Source organism: Opisthocomus hoazin, chromosome 8 (assembly GCF_030867145.1).
Source record: "Opisthocomus hoazin isolate bOpiHoa1 chromosome 8, bOpiHoa1.hap1, whole genome shotgun sequence".
NCBI classification, from domain to species: Eukaryota; Metazoa; Chordata; class Aves; order Opisthocomiformes; family Opisthocomidae; genus Opisthocomus; species Opisthocomus hoazin.
This window is the reverse complement of record NC_134421.1, coordinates 4769754-4791930: the sequence shown is the minus strand read 5'-3', so window position 1 is coordinate 4791930 and position 22177 is coordinate 4769754.

Below are 22177 nucleotides of genomic sequence, written 5' to 3'. Positions count from 1 at the left end.
GTAGCTCTGCTAAAGGTCTGCTTGTGGGTTTTATTAGAAATTATTTTCCTGCTTTTATCTTTTGGTTTTGCTTTACTGTTAGAACTGTGGAGGGAGGGAGCTGCCTGTGCAAGTGCATAGCAAGGCAGCCGAAGAAAACAAGATCCTGAAGCCATCTGGGGCCGTTACTTATTCTTGCAGTATCACACAACAAATAATCCGTGATAAATTTCACTTGCCTTCTACAAAGCCTTTGCTGAGACAGATTTCGTTATGTATTATAAATGCAATGCAGACTTGATTGCAGCCTCTGCCAGTAGCTTCTTATTCTTCTGGGGTTTGAATGCCACATTGAGCTGCCTAGAGTCACTAACGTTGCTTTGTCCAACCGTTAGCTGACAATACCGTTTCCTGGAGCTGGCTTAATCTAATCTGCCCTGATTATGTACCAAAATAAGAGAGGAAGAATCATAACAAATGTTGGTCACATACTTATTCAAACCACTTAGGAAAACAGGGAATGATTTATGTGGTCATATATATTCATCCCATCAAGGGGGAGCATTTTCACATCAATTTGATGGTCATCTAGCCAAGGAGAACAGGTTGTTCTCAGTGCAGTGCAAATTCTGGCAAAAGCCATAAATTCTGAGCAACATTCATGGAAAAACAGTCTCATCAATGAAATCTATGTTTAAAGAAAGAAACAAAGTAATGAATCTTAAAGTCCTACAAAACAAGCTTTTAGAAACAAGAAGGGGAGAGAATTTGAAGAGTTTTGACGGTCACCTATCCACATTTTTTTTAAATTCATATACCGGAAAGATGTACAAAAAGAAGATTTCAGATGTATCTATATACACGGAACAGTTCAAAAAAAAATAGAAAAAAAGAAGAGAGAGTAACAAAGAGCTAGGGGACCTAAACAGCTGTAAAAGCACAGTCCCATCACAGGGTTTCATCTTGGTAGGGCAGACTCCTCTCCAGGGCAACAACTCAGAAAGCATTTGACTACTTGGGGAACTGGAAGAGGTGGTCTTCACAGAGTTTTCTCCCCTCTTGTGGCTTTTGCCCAGGAGATTAGGCAGTTCAGTTAACATCAAAGTTATTCTGTTGAATGAAAGTAGATGAAGGTTTATGTTAGGTTAAATTCATTCCAGGTATTCTGGTTTTGGTTGTGGGGTAGAAGTTGCAAGGAACTTAATGAAATAAAAAAATCACTCGAATCGTCTGCCAGGGTACAAAGGAGTAACATCTAGACCAGAGAGTTTGGCCTGTGCTCCTTTTTTGTCTTTGGCATAAGGTTTGTTACTCATATAGGTGATTATGTTTGTTCTTTTTTATAACTTATGGGGATTGATTAAATATTTTTTGCAGGCAGCACTTGAAAGATGTAAATTATTTTTCTTCTTTGGGAATATTTCTTTAATGGGGACCTACAAAAGCTCTGTCCCTTAGCAACAGCTCTCTGCAAGCTCTACTTATAAATCAATGCCAGATAGATGGAGCACATAGAAGGGACAGTTTTTTATCCATGCAAAGTCCAACTTCGTTCATTAATTAATTCAGAAAAACACATCAAAGCAAAACAACATTTGCCATCTTCCCCTTGGTCTAATACCTGTTGATTATCTATCAGTTGTCTTGGAAGGTCTGAAGAGTTTTGTAATAATGAAATGCTATACAATATAATATTAAATGGCTACTTTGAAGACTTAATGAGATCTGAGTGTTTCATTAGCAGCAATAATAATGATAGATGATTGCAATAACTGTAAAATTTGCTTATTACATAAAATTGATGTCAATGTGGTTTTCAAGGATTAGTTCTGTCTAGTTTGGTTTATCTGCATGTCTAGTTTCCAGAAACATTTGAGCAAATAATACATTTCAACCTGAACCCCAACTAGAAGTGGAAAGAGAAGTACAGTTATTTTGCAAAATTTTGACTTAATATATATATAACAGATACAAATGTTATATTCGTGATAGAAGGACAACACATTTTCTCCTTGTCTTCCACACAATGCTCCTTCCTTGGGGTAAAAATTATTCTGATAAGGAAAAACAGGCATTGTAAAAGGAAAATCCATTTTGCCATTACTCAGATGAGAAAACTAAAAGAAGGTTCAAGTTCAAGAAATACACATAATACAGTTGTCTTATATCTCTGCAAATGGTGATTACCAACAGCTTTGGATGGATTTGCATAGTGGGAATGAAAGAAGCTGCTTAGCTTGACCCTGTTAAACTCTACACTTCTTAATACTCGAAGTACTGCTGCTGTTCAAAATAATTGGGAAAAACAACCTACTTTTACTTTTCATTCTTGAAAGCAACAAATCTTTTTTTGATCAAATTTTCCAGAAAATCTCTAAGAAACATGCCAGGAACAAAAAGTTTCAGCCTCCAAATGGTTAGAAAAAATTGCTATAAATTCAAAGGTGACAAATAGAAAGCATTGAGTAACGTGCCTCAGAGCAGCACTGGATGTAATTTTACACAGAATTTTTTGACCGTCCATGAGTCATTTACACTTTGGAAATGTGAAAGAACACAAAGATGGAAGAAGTCTGGCATGAAGGAAGGCAAAGTCCTGCTTCAGAAAGTGGCAGAAAATTTTCCAGCACCATAAAGGGTCCCATTAACATCTCTATAATTTGATCTTATACCCAGTACTGGCAGAAAGCTGATTATCCATTCTGTACTCCCTTCAGCGGTAGATATTTCAAACCTGACTGTTTTATATCCCTTCCCCATAACAAAGTTACAATCTTTGAGATGTTTGTATCCTATACAGTTGGTTGTAAAGGCTTAATGTCCTTGGTCTGAGAAAGAAATTGTACTCAAGAAATCAGCTTTGTTCTATTTTGGCAGATTAAATTCAAAAGAAATACAGTATTAGTATCCAAACAATGCAGTCTCTCAAAATAAAAGGAAGGCAAGAACTATTAGGGTTCAAATAATGGATAATAAAAGTCAAGGGACTAGCTGGAAAGCAGCTGTGCTTAATATGAGCAACTTCGAGTCAGAAGTGTCTTTCTGAGCTAGGAAGAGCAAGTCTGAGATAGCCTTCACACTCAGGCAGTGCCAAATGGCCACTTCTATGCCCCATCTTGTTCATGGCACAAGTAACAGGGATATTTTCCTGATGTGAAGTAGAGCAACAATAGCATTTTTACATGTTGTAGGAGCTCTGAACAGCCCCAGCTTTTCCACTCTGGCAATCACGAGAAATCTTGTAGCATTTTCACCGGCATCACACACAAAGAAACAATCCCTCACACAGCACATTCGTCTTGCTGCAATAGAAAGTATTTCTCAAGGCATTAAAAAAGAATCCAGGAAAGTGTATATTTGGTGACATATTTCTTCATATTTCTGACGAATCTGGCTGTGTCTGTGCATATATCATAGAGTTTTCTTATACATGCAAGGCAAAACCCAGCTCTGTAATAGCAATGCCACCAGGCTGGGATTTCCAGCCAAAAACTGGAACAGGAACACAAAAGCAGAGAGGAAATGCAAAGAAGTGAAGCTGAAGTACAAACAATTGTCTGCAGAAAGCAGCATTGAACTTAGAACATAGCCAGCAACTACAGTTATGCAATGGTATCCTGAAAAACTTCAAGGACAGAGATTCCACAAGCACCCTGGGCAACCTGTTCCTGTGGTTAACTATCCTGACAGAGAAAAATTTACCTTATACCTAGCAGGAACCTCCCCTGCTCCTTCTGCTCTCCCACTGTGCAGCTCCGCAAGGAGCCTGGCTTGGTCTTCTCACTAACACCTCGTAGGCGTGGGGGGGGCTCATGATCTTCTTTTTAAATGTGTTCATTTTGTCTTTGCTTTGTATTCACTTGGAGAACTGGTGAACTATTAAGAGAGTTTAGAGATGGGGCACTTTTCGTTCTACTTTGGAAGAAAGCAGCAGACTACTGTTTTTGTTGTCTGTATTTGTGGCGTGTACCTACAGCCCTGCTCTGGCCTCACGGGACTAAGAACTTAACACATCAAAGCTCATTCCTGTCACTGAAAGCCCAAAGTCTACAAAGAACGGCTTAGAGAAAATGGGGCAGTAAACTGCTAAAGTTAACAGTGATCGGTTCAAATCATAGAATCATAGAATCATAGAATCATAGAATGGTTTTGGGTAGGAAGCGACCTTAAAGATCATCTGGTTCCAACCCCTCTGCCATGGGCAGGTACACCTTCCACTAGACCAGGTCCTGGCCTTGAACACTGCCAAGAAGGGGGCATCCACAGCTTCTCTGGGCAACCTGTGCCAGTGCCTCACCACCCTCATGGTGAAGAATTTCTTCCTAATATCTAATCTAAATCTGTCCTCTTTTAGTTTACAGCCATTGCCCCTTCTCATCATGAAGGTCTCCCACCCATTCTCATTTAGCTCATGGAAGAGTACAAATATTATGCTTCTGATTGAGAAACAGTGATGTTTCTCCTCATTTTCACCCTTGTAACAACGAGTAAATTCAGGATGGTTGGCCGATAATTTTCCACATTCGTTCAATCAATACAGTAGAGGCAAATCCAAGATAGGCTCCTACATTTCCCACATCCATGTGCCCTTCCTTTTAGGGATTCTCTTTAACCACAGTGAATGTGATCTGTGCCAAAGCCAATCAGTCCCTGCCTTCTCTGTAAAAACAATCATTTCCTTAAGCCTCCCAGCTTTGGTTTATTCTAGTTTAAGTTTGTCTACTAATAGCCTGCAATGAGGTTTAAAGCATGTTATATAGATTAAGAGAGGAAAGGTCAAATAAAGCTCTGCCTGCAGGACATTAACTTGGTCATTTACATTTGTCTGTAACTGTCGCTAAAACACTGGCATTAAGCAAGTGGACAGCCCTTGACCCAAAGAGCAACTAACCTGTCGGGAGCTCTTTTCCTCCCTGGTCACCCTGACCTCAGGCAGGGTACAGTCCCATTCTTGACAGTGTGTTACCCCCACGACTTGAGTAAAGTCATCTTACATGAGTGTGCTTTCTGTTACCTCCTACTAATGCCAGCAAGAGTTACCATACACTTAAAGATAAGAGCAAGCTTGGGAAACTTCTTTCCCCCTGCTAGGCAGGAATCTAGCAGTGATTTTGTGGCAAGAGCTATGGGACTCCAGTTAGAAGTGAACTACAACTATGACCTATGAAGAAAGACGGAGAGAGTTGGGGCTGTTCAGCCTGGAGAAGAGAAGGGTCCAGGGAGACCTTACTGCAGCCTTTCAGCACCTTAAGGGGGCTTATAAGAAAGACATGGACAAACTTTTTAGCAGGGCCTCTTGCGATAGGACGAGGTGTGGTTTTAAACTAACGGAGGGTAGATTTGGACTAGATAAAAGGAAGAAATTTTTTACCATGAGAGTGGTGAAACACTGGAACAGGTTGCCCAGAGAGGTGGTAAATGGACCATCCCTGAAAACATTCAAGGCCAGGCTGGACAGGGCTCCGAGCAACCTGGTCTAGTTGAAGACATCCCTGCTCACTGCAGGCGGGTTGGACCACATGACCTTCAAATGTCCCTTCCGACCCAAACTATTCTATTATTCTACAACATTAAGGTCTGCCCCGTTGTTATAACTGTGGTGTTGCTTGGTATCAGGCTGGGCCTGTGACTACCTCCAGGGCACACACTTAGTTCCCTGGGTGGTCAAGGAACTCCCAAATAGTCACCTACATAGATGGGACAATGGACTGGTTTGTGGCAATGGACCGATTTGTCACAAATGACCAGCTTAAAACTAGGTGAGTGACTGAACTTCGAACCACCTTCATAATAAAGTATTTGTTCCCAGAGCCCTCCAGACAGAGATTTGGGTAGTTCTTGTTATTTCCCCAGGCAGGTCCCACTGTATTAGTTCAATTTTATGCAATGTTAATATTTAGTCAGTAAGTCAAGACACTTCCCCTAAAAACATTGCTCTCTGGAGCAAACGGAGAAATTATTTTGGCCAGAGCAGCAAAGTTAGCAACAGTTTTATCATAAGGCTAAGTTGTATGCTGAGAAGGTTTTGCAATCCTTGTGGATTGTCTAATGTTGAGTTGCAAACAGAACATCTCATAAAATAATGTTAACATTACTTCTAGGAACAAATTCTTTAGATTTTTTTTTTTGCTAACAGCTGTCAAAATACGTAAAACACATTTACTTCTACAGAAGAAAAATATAGCATAAAATCCTTCATATAGGACACTTTGACAGCAAATTAAATTGTTCCATTTTCTGCAATTCACCCTGAGGTGAGATGATACATTCCAGTAAGACAAAACCTTCATTTTTTTCCAATAATACAACTAAAAAAATAACAAAAGCTTGGATAGAAAGAGCCTTACTTTCCCTTCTGATGCTTCAAACCATAAAAATTTCAAAATGTTCACAAGAATATATTTTGTAACTATTATTAACCTGTTGAAGGTAGAAAAAAACATTATCTGCTTGATTACTTACAACATGGGAGTTAATCTGCATTAGGGCTGTCTGAAACTGAAAAAAAGTGCAAATGGTTTGAAAATCAACAATCTAGCATCATTTACAACTGATAATGTAAATGTTAACTTTAAAAAACACCCATACGATTTAAAGGAAAAGAAAAATTAATATTTTCTTCTTATTAATTACCAGTCTGATAAGCTACCTAAGGCAAAGTGAACTATAGCAGAATTTCCACTCTATCTTGAAGATTGTACTTAGAAATTTGTGATCATTTTTCCTCATTTGCCACAAGAAGTTCAGAATGACCAGAAATCTTGTTTTCTGTCAGCATTAATATATGGAACATAAAGACATGTCCTTACAAGTGTCTTCTCTGTTTTTCCTGACATTGTAGCTATTTTAAAGTGTTCTCTAGTTGATAGAAGTTACTTCTATTCTTACAGTGAGGATTCTACAGCTATAATTTTTAGGTTCTTTAAAGACAGTGACGATGACGAAGGCAAAATTGTTTTGAGTAACTGAATAACACTGGAACCTATGCAGATATATTTAAGTAGCTAGAAAATTAAAACAAACATTTTTTATGTGCTCAGGCTCATGACGATGCATTCACTGACGGGCTGCTGTCTGATCCTAAATCTAATTTTCACAGAAAACAAATAGCCATCTAAGAAAAGAAAAAAAAACAACCTTTATTATCTAGTACACATTACTTCTTAAATGACCTAACATTTTGTTTTGAACACATCAAACCCCTTTAATGTGAAATTTCACTAAAGTCTTAATTTTCAGTGTCTCAAAAGATATTATGATTATTCAGGAATGTAAGCATCATTAAAAAGTTGAAATTAGATAAAAAGCTGGATGTTGAAGGTTTGCATGAGCAAGAATGTATAGTGTCAGACAAACTGTGTGTTAGGTGATAGCCTCATGAGATCTTAGAATTCTGATTGTCTCAATTTTTTAAATGTGAGATTGGTTATGTCTGAGTCCATCTCAACAACATCAGTTGAAAGAATATTTTTTGTAATGTAATAGACTTGAGTAGGCTGCAGATATTTGGTACATATTGATTTTGTTTAGGCAGCATTTTAGTTAAATTTTATTACAATTGCACACAACAAAGCTTTTAAGAGTAGGGTTTTCTTAAGAAATATATAGTGAAGTAAATTGATGTGAAATTCAAATGGAAATAGTGTTTCCAGGAAAGGAAGTTTGTGATTTCAGAAAAGCTGATCATCCTAACACTGAACACTGCATGATGGCACTTGCATACTCTTGAAAAGTGATTCAATTCTTTCTGCTTTTCCACGTGCAGGTGGTTTCTGTGGGTTTTCTTCTTGCATTTGTGCTGCACTGTTTGTTGTTCTGCCTGCTGTTTTTGCTGGACCCTGGTTTTCCCTTATTGGTGTTAGTATAAGGTTTTCTGAAAGACTGAGTGGTTTTGGTTTTAATTTGGGGTTGGACTAGATGATCCACAGAGGTCCCTTCCAACCCCTACCCTTCTGTCATTCCATAATGTCAGTTCAGTTGACTTCACCAGACATTTTCTGCCTTAGATCAATCAGAAATTCTTATTCAACCCCATTCTCTTTTCTGTGGTTTATATGTGTTCCTTTTTAGTAGAAAGTTCAGAATTCCTCAAATATCTGTATTATTAAAAATGCTGTCCTCCACTGATCCAAGCTGACTGAAAGTCATTCACCAATCTGTTAGAAATGAAAAGTCTTCCTAGCACCTATGGCCCACAGATTGTTTCCCACATATCCAGAGATTTTTAGCTCCCCTGGAAGGCTGAGTTGTTCCCTTTGTGTGCTCAGGGCACTATCTTGGTCTCTTTTAGTACTTCTGCCATGTGGTGTGAAGCAGAGACCACAGTGCTCGGGTGTTTAATTAACCTTGATTGCACTTGCTGGTCCCCCTGTGCATCAGTAAATGACAGTGACATTGACTCTACCCTGTAAAGTGACTTTTCCTCAGAAAGCAGGTTCCAAATATTAGCTGAGCTGCACAGGACACCCATGAGCTTAGAAATATTTTATATGGAACTGTGAATAGGATTTCTCTGCAGAAAACATTCATTGATTCTTTATCAGTTTGACTTCCCCACGCAGATACGTGCACGTCACCTTCTGCAGATGCCAAGAAAGGCACAAGTTTTCCCTAAAACAGCTGAAAGTAAGCTAATACTACTGATTTCCCTACAGCACCACCAGAATATCCCTCCTGGAACCACTACCACATTTGTCCGTAATGCCCCTGGTGGCTCCAGAGAGGGTCATGTCCTCGCTGGGGTGAGCACCAGTGACCCAGCTCCACTGACAGGTACTCCGTAAAGCAATATAACGGAAGGTGCACCTCAGCCCCTTATTCCAGCCTCCTGCAGCCCAGTATCTGATGAGCCCCTTTGGGAAAGCATCAGCAGATCATGCCCAGCTTTCTCGTGACCTTGCCAGTAACTAACTACCCCATCAGAAAGGGCACTCATGCTGCACCCTTGCTACATGCACAGTCATAACCAGAGGCCAAGCTACATGCTGATGAGCAAGAAGCTGTCTGAGCCCCCTGCACAGCAAGAGGACCTCTTCAGGCAGGAAAATATGTGGCTTTGTGTCCTAACCCTCAGGACCCAGCACCCTGACACCATGGCTAAGGTCCAAATATGCTGAGTGATGGGGCTCCTCAAAGCTGGATGCTCGCGGTGCACTTGTGTGCCCTGTCACTTGGCACAATCACCCCTCGGTGACTGTGCAGGCATCCCCCCTTCTTCTTCTCCACCAACCAGTTTGGGGCACTTACTGGGAAAGTTATGGGCTGCAACAATATTGCCTTACCTCACGTACAGAGCCATGACAAAGAGTAGATTCCCAGTAACAAATGTTCAGTAACTGTAGGAGTGACAAAAAGACTTCACGAGTGGTGTCCTGAGGGGTTGCTGCTGCTGGAGGCACTTTTTGAAGTGATAATAAACAAACCAAATTAAATGAGGCCCTTAATTAAACTTGGATCCCATTAGCCTGTCTACAGTAATATTGCAAAATTATTGATAAGACCTTTGAATTTCACACAAGCATAAATAAATGCTCAGGCTGCAGCTTCTGGAGGAAGAGGAAAGAAAGATTTTTTCTTTTTTTTTTTTCCTCCTTACCTTAAATAAACCCTTCCTTTCACCTTCCCAAGCACATCAGGGCGGGGAGGGCATTTCAGCGCCCAAGGGTTCTCTCCGCGGGAAGGAGGGCTCAGCTGGTCCCGCCGCACTCCGCAGCTGCCGGTGCCCTTACCCCAGTGCCAGCCAGGCTCAGAGTTCCTGCCCCTTCCCTGATCTCTTTACAGCACAGACTTCTTGCTGAAAGTATCGAGCGGCGTCATAACAGTGAAATCGTATCGCTTTCTTAGCAGCTAAACTTCTGTCGTCTGAATGGTTGGAATGACATCGACTGGGGTGGTACTGAGCCCTGGCATCACAGGGTGCTGGTGCATGATGCAATGACGAGATAACAAGGTGTGCATCAGTGGCTGAGCAGTCTGTATTGCCAGTCTGGCTCAGGAGTGACACAAACGCTCTGTTTGACTCGATACACTTAGAGTCACTGAGCTCCGGCTGGAAGGAAAAAGGCTGGTTCATACGGTTGGCAAGACACTTGTGCAAGTGTTTACTGGGTTTATGCTTTTGATTTCTCTTTTGGGGTTTCTCTCCCACAGTGGTCCTCTGTGTTGACACAGATTTGCAGGTTATACAGGTCATGAAAAAGGACATCCTGAAAAGTCACAAAAATCCAGTGTGCATTTCAGTAAATACAACAAGTTCTAATAGAAGAGCTGTACTAGAAAATCTTTTTTTATTGATCCGCTTCATTTGATCATCTTGTGGGAGCTTCGGCGTATGTTGTTCAGTGCTCTTCAACAGTAGCTTTCACCTCTGACCTGGCAGACACTGTACTCCGCAAAACAGGTACACAAGGATCACCTTCTCGTTCCCCTTATAGGACTGATTGCTTCCAAAAAACTTTTTTTCACATGTTGGCAGCTTATACGAAAATTGTCTCTAAATGAACACCAAAAAACAAGTGTCTCCACTGTCCTTTGTTTCTGTATCCTATATTACACTACTTGTAAGTGGTCAGTAAACAGAAAAATAAGCCATAAATGATATGGGCAGAATTTTTTTTCACTGAACAATTTAAAATGTGACATACTATTGATTCAAAACTGAAATTCAAAAAAAGAAAATGCATTGTCAACCAACATTTTCCATTGTTGACCTTTTTGTACTTGGATTATTTTCTTTAAAATAATTTTCTTTCAAAAAGATGTTATAATGAAATTTTATACAAGTTTTATGGTGAGGCCACACCTGGAGTACTGTGTTCAGTTTTGGGTCCCTCACTACAAGCAGGACTTTTAGGTGCAGGAGCGTGTCCAAAGAAGGGAAACGAGGCCGGTGAAGGGTCTGGAGAACAAGTCTGATGAGGAACGGCTGAGGGAACTGGGGCTGTTCTGTCTGGAGAAGAGGAGGCTGAGGGGGGACCTTTCTACAATTACCTGACAGGAGGGTGTAGTGAGTTGGGGGTTAGTCTCTTCTCTCAGGTAACTAGCGACAGGACCAGAGGCAATGGCCTCATGGTGCGTCAGGGGAGGCTTGGATTGGATATTAGGAAAACTTTCTTTACTGAAAGAGTGGTCAGGCATTGGACCAGGCTGCCCAGGGAGGTGGTGGAATCCCCATCCCTGGAGGTGTTTAAAAAACGTGTAGATGTGGCACTTCGGGATATGGTTTAGTAGGCGTGGTGGTGTTGAGGTGACGGTTGGACTTGATGACCTTAGAGGTCTTTTCCAGCCTATGATTCTATGATTCTGTGATTTATCTAGAAAATATTGGAAGAAGACTTTTTAAAATTATCACAATATTTTTGTTCCAAAATTAAACTGATAAAGGCATACCATTTGCAAAATGCTTAAATTATGAGTCAGCAAACTACTGCGTTAGGATTTAATTTTTAGGGCCTTTTTTCAGATCATTCTAATGTCCACCAAGTATCAGGAATAATAAGAAAGTATTTTTTGCCCATCGTAGGTCTTTGCCTAAATTAGTTAATGGACTCAGTCCTCCTTAATAACAGAACACACTTTCATACCTCTTTGTGCAGTGACATTATTCCCACCAAGACTGCACTGAAATAGTATGCTTCAAGTGACCAGAAACAACTGAATTTGCTCGAAGTGAATGTTTCTTTTAAAAAACTGTACCAGAATAATCTTTTTACAAAGTGATTAACACATAAAGGAAACCTTTTGATAGATATATTAATATCTTCTATTGCCTTTACATAGGGTAGCACATCTAAAATTTTCATTTAATGTTACTTCTATTTAACTGACGTTTTATGAGCAATCACTAAGCCAAGGCTGTCACAGCTCCTCTAAAAGGTTGCAGCAAAGCACATTTGATAGCAGAAATTAAACCTCAAAATGAGCTCAATTTTTATCATGATAATCTCAAAATTACAGGTGATTTGGGCAAAAAAGTCAAACACTTTTACAGAGCACATGGTTTTCTTAAACAATACTGACTAGACTAGTAGCTTTTCACTCACGGGGAAACTATGAAAGCGGCAGAGAAGCCAAAAAGCATGCACCAGGTCACCTAGCACACCAGTGGCAGAGCCAGGGGTCATTTCTGTAGAGTAAAACCATGATGGGTTTAATCCTATTGAAGTACTCCATCTGTTTGGCCACAATAGAACTTTTTATGTGAAGAAACAAATCAGAAAATTTAAAACACAGCCTGACAATGAAATTTCTGCAGACAGAGCCCAGTGCCCCAGCACAGACCCACTGGCATGAGTGAATTTGTATATGTATAAAGGAGATCTCATTGCAATACTAGGGTTTAAATCATAAATCGCAGTCTTAAACTGAGGCATTTTAGCATCTTTCCTCGTAATCCTGCGGGCAGGTTCATATAAGGAGAGGACATATCATTTCTTGCTCCTTTATAATGTGAGGATGCAGAACTTTGAAATCCTAAAACGTCTGCATCTTTTATAACTTTGGGGCAGCCTATAGCCGTAAACAGACCATGAGCTTCAGTTCAGTCACCTGTCTTAGTTCAGAACTGCCAAATTTAGTCCAACTGTCAAATACATAATTCTCCAAGCTTGAGCAATGCATTGTAATGAGGAGATGTACTCGACTTAAGCTTCAGTGTTTCAGTTTTTCCTTTGAGGATTCACAGCCGATTATAGAATATCAGGAGTGTCTTTACTGCTTTTTTTCATCAGTCCAGACATTTGTGGAGGAGGAAGTGTTTATAAATTGTTTGTTCAAGGTATGTTGATCTTTAAGGTCCCTTCCAACCCTTACTATTCTATGATTCTATGATTTTATGTTGCTCTAATGAGTGAAATCTGTTCCGAGTCAACCAAGAGCCACAGTCCAGAGCAACAAGTGTTCAGTAGGGTGAGCAGCTCCCAGAATGAAAAGAGAAGTCTAATAAATACAGGACTCATATTTCTTAATGTTTATTTATGTTTTCATGAGATGCTCATTCAGAGCATTGTTTTTTGAAAGAATCTAACAGAAATATCTCTCAAGCTAAGGGTCTCTTATGCCCACATTTTCCACCTGAGAATTTAAAGTCAACTCTGCTATGTTTGAGCAGTTTTCCTGCAGTTTCAGCTGTGCTTGGTTTGCACTTGCTTTTCCTAACCCACGCACATGATCAGACATACCTTTGCCCTAAGTTCCCGGCATGGTCAGGTCACTTTTCTGTCTAAATTTAGAGTATGCGTGGGCAGCAAAAAGAAAGTAGTGCTTATAGATCTACTGCAGGAGAAGTAGAGGATGCCAAGTGCTTGGGAAGGCGAGGAAAAGTAATAGGTCCTGTAATTTCCTTGTACACACAGAGTTCAGGCCCGAAACTTCCACCCATCCCTCTCCCTGCCACTTGGCAATGCAGGAGTAGATGCAGCAGGCATATTTCAACCCTAACACAACCTCTCAGGAAAAGCTGGTAGTGATGGTGTTTTTTCAAGGCTGTCTTTGAAGTGGTATTTCGTAACTTCTGAAAAAAAGCATTCTATAAACACAGTGCATCTGAAGCTGTGCTGGTGCCACATCTGCAGAAGCAGTGCTGGAGCACGAGCTTCTGGAATCCCTCCTGCCTCCTCTTCCTCTTGGATGGTTTAGTTTAAAGGGGATGAGATCTGCTTCTGAGAGCTGCCTACTGTGCTGCGTTCAGGAGGGGGAGATGATTAATTGTTGTCTGATAACAACGCATTATCCTCCAAGTTTTCATTCCAAAGAACAAACACTGTTTCTCCCAAGCGCTCGCTTTAACATTGAACCTTGTAAATCCCTCTCTTTCATTGTAGCTCTAAAACCTTTCTTCTCTCTGCCGTGTAGAAGGAAGAAAATGTTGTGTGCTTTTGTGGATGTAAACACATCAGTTGCCATGGGAGCGGGTGCTGGAGCTATGATTACTGCCTGCAGCTGCCACATTTGCTAGGTGCCCAATTACCTTACCTGGTTACTCTAATTGAAGGGAGAACGAACACAATGTGTATTATTTAAGCAAAATGCTTCTTGACTGGCAAGTACAAGAGGAGCGGTCCAAAGGGTTCACGATCTGTTGCTTGCAGCAGCCTCTGTCCTGTATTTTCACTACAGTCTGTGTTACATAAGGAGCAGCTGATGCACAGAGATGAGAGCAAAAGAAAAAACAATGATGAAGAAAAGTGTTTCTAGAATATGAGATAGCTTTACAGCTTGAGATACACAGCTCTGAAAGTGGGAAGTGTAACAGCCGAGCTTACTTTTGAGTATGGAAAATAAAGAAAAAAAAATTCCTTTCTAGAACCAAGTAGCTTGACAGTTCAAAACACGGCAGATAAGCATCAGTGTAGGATGGTTGCAGGTGTCGGACCATCCCTTCCTTCTCCTAACCCTCCTGCTTGTTTTCCTCCTTTTGAAATCCACTTTGCTTCTACCATAAAACTTTTCACAGAGGGCTGAGCCTGCTCTAATGAGGTGACATAATAACAGCCAAAATCCAAAACAGAGACCCATAAAGGGTGTATAAGAGTAGAGAGATTTCCTTGTATGCACCAGTCAGTGCGAGAGCTAACAAAGACTGCAGCAAGGCAACAAGAAAGCCTGGGCTGCACTCACAACAAGCAAAATAAGAGAAGGAAAGCTTTTGAGCCAAATTGTTGGCAAAGCCTTGAAAGTGTAAGCATGTAAACAGTTTTGTTTCGTGTGAACACAGCCAGATGCAGGACTCCGTGTCTGCTGCAGAGCTGCACGCGATACTTGACTCCAACAGACATTCCCTCTTCTGTACAGAATGAATCCCTGTAGACCCCAGCTTCTGGCTGACAACAGGTCTAAAGTGACAGTGTCAACGAATGCTGAATGGATTAGTGTGTAAGGACTGAAAGCCTGAAACTTCTTCCTATTCATCTGTGAAAAGCAAACGACCACTTCTGAGGTGCTGCACTTTCCAGGTGTCATGTTATTATTGATGACAGGACATCAGTCCTGGCAAGTCACATCCCAGAGGTTTAGTCCTTTCCAGCAGGTCTTGTCCATGCAGAATTATTGCTGGCTTGTTACCTTAAACACACATGGACAGATCGGATGAGATGAAATGCAAGATGGCTGTAAGCAGTCTAGACTCTTACAGCATCTCCAGCAATGCCCTCAAGTCATCTTTCCTTTCTGTCTTGCCTCCGGAGCAAGCACAGTATGCTAGAAAAGCTGGGAAACTAATGGAGAAGAGAGGATACTTGGGATACCATTTGTGGACAACCTTGGGTGCTCCACAAGACCTAGGCCAGTGCTTTCAGTTACCTCAGTCTCCCAAAACCTCTCCTACAAGGCAGCCCAAACACCTCCCAGCACCAGACCCTCCAACATGCTCTCTGCTTTTGTAATGCCATCACACAGTCAGCTCAGAGGTGGTCTCCTCATAGAGGACACCCAACCAGGACTCTGATTAGGAAAGACCATATGCAGTGTCACACTCAGGGCTGGGGCCAGTCCCCATGCTGTTGGTTCCAAGCAGAGCAGCACTGACATGATCCAGCCCTGATGCCTCACTCACAAGCTCGAGCTCGTGATCCATCAGCTTTGCCCTTGCTCTCCTGCCTGGCACCTGGCTCCCAGACAGCTGGGCAAATGCTGTGAGTAATCTGTGTGGCGCTTGCCTTGTCTCCTCTTTCAGTGCCTTGGGGAAAGTCGTTGCAAGGTCTGTTCCTTTCCCCATCTTCAAACAGAGCAGAACATGAAAGTCCAGAAAGGAACTGATTTATAGCCAGACAGTATTGAGTGCTTTTGAGCAGTATTTATTCCAGGCTTGACCTAGGTATATGTCCTCTAAGAAAGAGGTTGCTCAGCAGGGAGATCGTGGCAGGCATTGCCAGTAAGCCCAGGTCTGGCAGTCTGCTTGAGGAGTAAGGAGACTCTTCCTCTGTTATACACTCCAAAGAAGCAGATAATGCCTGTGGCTTGCCAGGTTTGGGGATAAAACACCGTCTAGGAAACACCAAGATCACCTAGACTTATCTTTCCTTCTCCTCAAGCCTTTCTTATGAGTCTGAATATACGGTGGTGTATCTCAGGCAGTGTCCCAGGCTGGGTTGTCTGTCTGAGTACTGCAGACAAGTTGAAGGGAAGACACAGGCTAGAAGCACTTTGCCAGGTATGCCATAATAGACAAATGACAAGGTCAAGGATGTGTTATCTCATGTTTGACGTAGATGTGCTCAAAGCCCCCTGGAATCATTTCAGTGGCCGGCCATAAAGATGCTGATAAGGTGGTTTCTTCCTGAGCACCTTTACAGGGACAGTGTTTAGGAAAGATTTAGGAGAGTAGATCTGCTATCTATTTATTAAAAGTTGGTCTGGCTTTAATTCCTAATGCAGCTAGTTGTGTTGTAAGTTTACTTCTAAAGGCATTATCCTCTAATCCGATTATTAAAGCATGCACTTAGATCTCAAAGAGCACCCTGAAGGTTAAACATGTGCTTAAGTGCTTTGCCAAAAAACAAAAATGTGCATGCCATTTTATGGATTTGTCTATTTTAAGATAATTTAGACAATAAATTATTCCTTCCTATTCTAGGACGCTTGTTATGCAAAATACTCCTTTTCTTTATTGTTTTGTAAAAGTCTAGCATACAAAATTGAACAGGACCAACTGAAGTTAAACCATGGATATACACTGCAGAAAAAGTACTTAAATCTTCTAATATACTTGTTAATATCTACATCATTAAAGCTGGAGAGACATATCCATTAGGATTTTTAAAGAATACACAGAAAAGTAAGGAAAGTAAAATAATTAAGCATTCTTGTGAATTGCGCAGGGTGTGAATCCAACCCTAATATCTAAATATGTCTCAAAGTCTGCCCCCTGAATCTAAGGCAATTAATTTTAAGTCATAAAGAGCAACAGAGTTTCCTAAGGCCAATGTTTAAGGCATATTGGTGATACGATGTGTATCTCTGTGCTAGGAGAGAAGATCTCACGTGAACAGAGGTAGAAGCCTTACCACTATTAATCCTTCATGTTTTATGACCATTGCAACTATTTCAGCTCACAAAGCATTTTTCAAAGAAAACAATGTGCTGTTCTTAACACAATAAAATAGTTACTGTATATCCAAAACCACACTTCAGAAAAAAGAGTAAATGTTCTTTCGTACAGTGCCTTCTAATTTAATTAATTTAAAAGGTACTGTACATACATAATTAACTTAGCAAGGAGCTGTGATAATTTAATCTGAGATCGATGTAACACAATTTAAGTTTTCACTAATTGCTTTACCAGAGAGGAACTGGAATTTTTTTAAAAACAAATCTAAGAAAGTTCTTTGAATGCCAAGAAAATATCTTGAAGATCCATGTAAATTGGAAAGTTGTGCAAGCCACATTGTACAATATTTGTAATGTGGGGTCTATAGTATTATTCAAACAGAAATTACTCATTTAAAGCTAGGATTCTGTTCCATTTTATCTTTTTTCACTAATTACTCAGATATTTTTGTAAACAAGTGAAAGAGATCTGTGTTCTAAGTTTAGGACTTGACTTTAATGTATGACTCATTTATGTTTGTTGTACATATGAAATAAGATTGTGACTTGGCATCTTTGTTGTACAGAATGCCCTCGTTTCCTCCTTGGGTTTTTAACCTTGTTCTTCTGGAATTTTGTTAACTGAATGGTGTTAGTGTTGTTTTCCCTGGAATTCAGCTTGTATGCATCTTACCAATTTCTGTTTTCTATTTTTTTTTTTGTTTTATTTCTGAATCTTCATATTTAGAAGGTGAGTGGTCACAGGGAAAAAAAAACTATTCCACTCCTGCGATTTGATGAAACTGATGAAATTTTTACTCATTGATAACACGAAAATAACCAGCAGTGAGTAATCTATACATTCAAGATCAGTATCAGCAGTACAGCAGATAAACCACAACACTGGACACTTTGATGATGTGAGCAATCATCTTAAATTTTCTAAACAACCTACTAGAATTAATCTCAGAAAGTTCAAAAACCCCATGTGTCCTCCCCACATGTATTCACAGAGTTAAGCACCCACGTGCTCCCCAGCCTCCCTCACAAGACCTGTGCTATGGACACTCACGCCCTTTTCTGTGAGTGTGGGTGCTCGAACATTACACACACCCAAGCTGCTCCCTACAACTCCCTCATCCTCACTCCAGCAAAAAAAAAACCCACAAGGGCACGTAAGCATACCCCAAGCATGTGTCCCTGCCTGCTGCACCCCGTACCATCAGCCCAGCAGCTGGGCACAGGCTACTCACAGCCTCCAACGGAGAGGATGCTTCATCAGGTGCAGAAAGAAGTCACGGTGCTGCTGGGGCGGCTCCTGGCACTGCCACACCTGGTTTCAATTTGGCTGGTGGTTTGGTACCACACCAAGGTCTGTCCCCCTTGTTACAAATTTTCATGCTTCTGTTACAATTCAGCCTGACATCTTTTCTCAAAAATCTCTCCAGAGTCACACAGTTTAATCCCGCAAATGATGATTTTAGGCAAAATTCATCGTTGTTGCTTTCTGCTCAGCGTTACTAGTTTTGGGGCAACTGTCCTCCCAGAACAGACAGCGTGGAGTGTTGCATTCCCATGCATGGTTTGTACACCCACGACTTCCCTACCGCCTCAGGTTACCCATAACATCTTACCACAAATGGCTGCGCACATTTCCCCACAGTGGATCATTTTGGGTGGAAAGGGGCTCCACTGACAAGAGTATGACCGCAGGTAAACTAATTTAACTAAGTTACCTAGCCAAGGCCAGGTCACAACAGTTGGTTTATAACCTCAGTTTCCACAGCCCCGCACCTGTACATGGAGCAAACGTCTCCTGTTCACAGCAGAACAGACGCTGTATCTGTTCATTAGCCTCCGGAGCTAAGCACGCAGCTTGTCTGTTCTCAAATGTATTACCGAAAGCTTCTGGGTAGATTCATTGCCTGGATGCTCAGGGTCATTTGGACAGTGCAAAGCCTACTGGGGGCAAACTGGCCAGCCTCACGTCTGCTGTTTTGTTGCATGTTAGCTACTGGCTGCTTCTTCTTTCTCACAGAGTTACGCAGATCTAACAGGTATAGCATTTTTTTTTACTGTTGAAATTCAAAATGAAAACATGAGCAAGATCCCTCCCAATATACCCCCAAACAAACTTGCATTCCAGACACATCACATAAAGTATTTCTACAGAATGTTCAGCAGCATCTCTTTCCTTCTCACCACCCAGCAACGGATTTCATATTGTGCTGATCACAACCAAAGGGAAAATCATGTCAAATTATTTATCAAGCAGCATACACAGGGTGTCCTTTTCCAGACTTATTTTAAGTGACATCAACTACTTTCACATTCAGCTGTGTAGTCATGAAGCAGATTTTAAATCATACTATCAGCTGCAACCCAACAATGGAAACCAACTGGAAATTAGAAATCATGTAATTGGCTGAAATCAATTTAGAGCTACCTGTTACCAAGACAATGCCAACCTTCAGTGGCTAAAAAATTACACGGTACTCTGAGGCTTTGGTCAGCTTTGGTCCAACAACATCGAGGACTGCTTAAATCAAGATTTCTAAGATATATCTTAAATTCCTGGCTACGTCAGTACGTCTGTACTGTAAATCTGCATGTATTAAAGGAGAAGAGGTTGCTAAAACACTAAACTGCAGTACAACGGAACTGAGATTCGATGCCCTATGCCTTTCCCATGTTGTCTTGGGCAGGTCACCAACGACCATGTTTACAACAGTATCTGACATTTAAAGACACAGGCACGTAGCTAGTGCGATTTGCAAAAGCTCCCAAGCTGGGTGCATAACTTTCACAGGTTTTTTTACTCAGCACACGCTGGAATAAATGGACAGCATTCCTCCAGCCTCAGTGAATTTTAAGTCTGTGCTTTCCTTCCCTGAAGAGGTCTTCATTTGGGCTACGCTTATCTCACTGCAGTATAACAAATGAACAACCGTGATTCACATTAAATGTACAACTTCAGTGCTCGCAAACAATTAAAGATAATTGCAAGCAGACAGCAAGAGGAAATAGCACATTATATTACACCCTGTAATTCACAGTGAACAGAGTGGGCCCCTGATATACTGTGGTTCAAATTACTCGTACTTGGCCAGAAGCAGGTATTAAGAATCCTGTGGTACACATCTCAGCATTAAATGTAGACTAGAAGTTACTTATTTTAGCATATACAGTCCTGGTGGTTCCTTTTGCCATCTCTTCATTAATTAAATGCCTTTCTATTGTACTTGTTCACTTCTGAATTACACTTTGTTTGACACTGGTCAAACAGGGGAATTCAAAATGGAAGGAGTTCACTGCCAGTGGAAAGAGTGACTGTGAAGATTATCCTTTACATTCAAGTCCTATCCACAGTGCTTTGCCAATGGACATGGCTCCCAGGCTCTAACTCAGTCATTACTTCTGCTTACTGGACACATTAAAATCCTTTAAAAGTGATATTTAACTTTGGAAGCCCTTCAGTTCTGGATTGTTTCATTTTGGTTTAAACCACACTGGTATAATAATGTTGTACACACAGAGGTAGCTGTTGAATCAAATTCTTCTCCCTTCACAGATTTGGAAGTCAGAGTCTACTTCTATTTAAAGTTTGTCTTATGTTCCCCCACATTTTTTATATTTCTCTTCACCTTTTCATTTCTTCCTTCATTAGATATAAAAGGAAGAAATATGCGTTCCCAATTTCTCAGATCTGTTCCAGTGCCAGGTCTCCAATTAGGCACTTACGCTGAATGTAGTTAACAGAAAATGAAGTTCTGTAATCTGGCCACTAAAAAGACAAGGAACATTCACCTAAAATCCTTGTTTCTCTCCAAGTACCTCCAAAGGGTATTTTCTCAGTGATCTGGTATGTTCTTGAGTCAAAATCCTGTCTTTTCTATCATCCTCCATAGTCCACAAGAGATTAGCCAGAAGTGTTCCGTCTAGCACAAGCTCATCTAGACTCTTTTCCATGAAGTAAGAGGAGCATAATTTGCTGCCCTTCTTCCTACAGTGTGCCCCAGATGTCTGGGAAATAAGGAAGCTCAAAGAAGTGTCTCAACTGCAGTTCCACCTGGTTTTCCAAGGCAATTAAAGCAGATCGTGGGAAGCAGGTGGTAGGATAGTCCAGCACACACCCAGAGAAGGCCCAAGTCTATGGTCCACTGTCTATGCCATGATTTAGATGTTTAGGTTCTGAACTTCTCAGTGTCATTTCTGAATGTGGGTCTTCTACACAGTAGCACAACTCGCTGCCCCCACGCCACACAGCAATTTGATGTGCCAATTCATGTCTTTCCAGGGGGTTTATTTCCTACTAAGAAATTAAGAAAAGAGCAGTGGAGGAGCTCTTGCCATGAAGCTGGTGACTTTTCTCCCTGGAGTGAAGTTTTGCCGGTGTATATCTAGTTTTGCAACTGTATCATAAGTCAACAAGGTCATTTCTTCATGAAAATATTCTTTTTTCATTTTTCAGACTTTTTCATAGAAGTTACAAAACATTTTTTCTGGGATGTAAAATACCTTCCTCTTACTGAGCAATCACATCTTCATGATCCTTTCCTTAGAAAACTAGAAGCTTTTTGGAGGTTATCTAAGGACAGACTCTGGTAGATGACTCCGCTACCTTCTGCTTCTCCTCATCTGACATCTAGCAGCCTGCCTCCTTGTGCTTTTGCAGACTTCTCTATGCAAGACAAAGGTTTCTTTAAAGAACCCCCAACAAACAAAAAGCTTCTCACCATTGCTAGCACAAGCTCATCTGAAAAATACTAGAAAATTCAGAGTAAGGGGCTGCCCATGTGCTTATCAGTACTGCTAAGAAATTTTGTTTGCAACTGAATGTAGTTTACATAGCGCTGCGTAAATGATCTGGGAAACTGAAATCCTGTCTATACCACGCTTTCTAACATAAATAAAATATTTTTATTTTCAGGTGTCTTGGTGCCACTGTGAATTTCTTCTTCTGTTTCCAGGAGCGGACAACATCTCTGTGAGCCACCCAGTATAGCTCTTGCTGCCTCTGTCCACTTCATGCACAAATTCTCCACTGCGTAGAGACTTCCAAATCAACTCTACATTACTGACCAGCTGTGACAGGCCACAATTCCCGAGAAACATTGCTTTAGCAGAGCTGTATTAGCAGAAACTCATTTCACCCCATACCAGACTCTGAGAAACT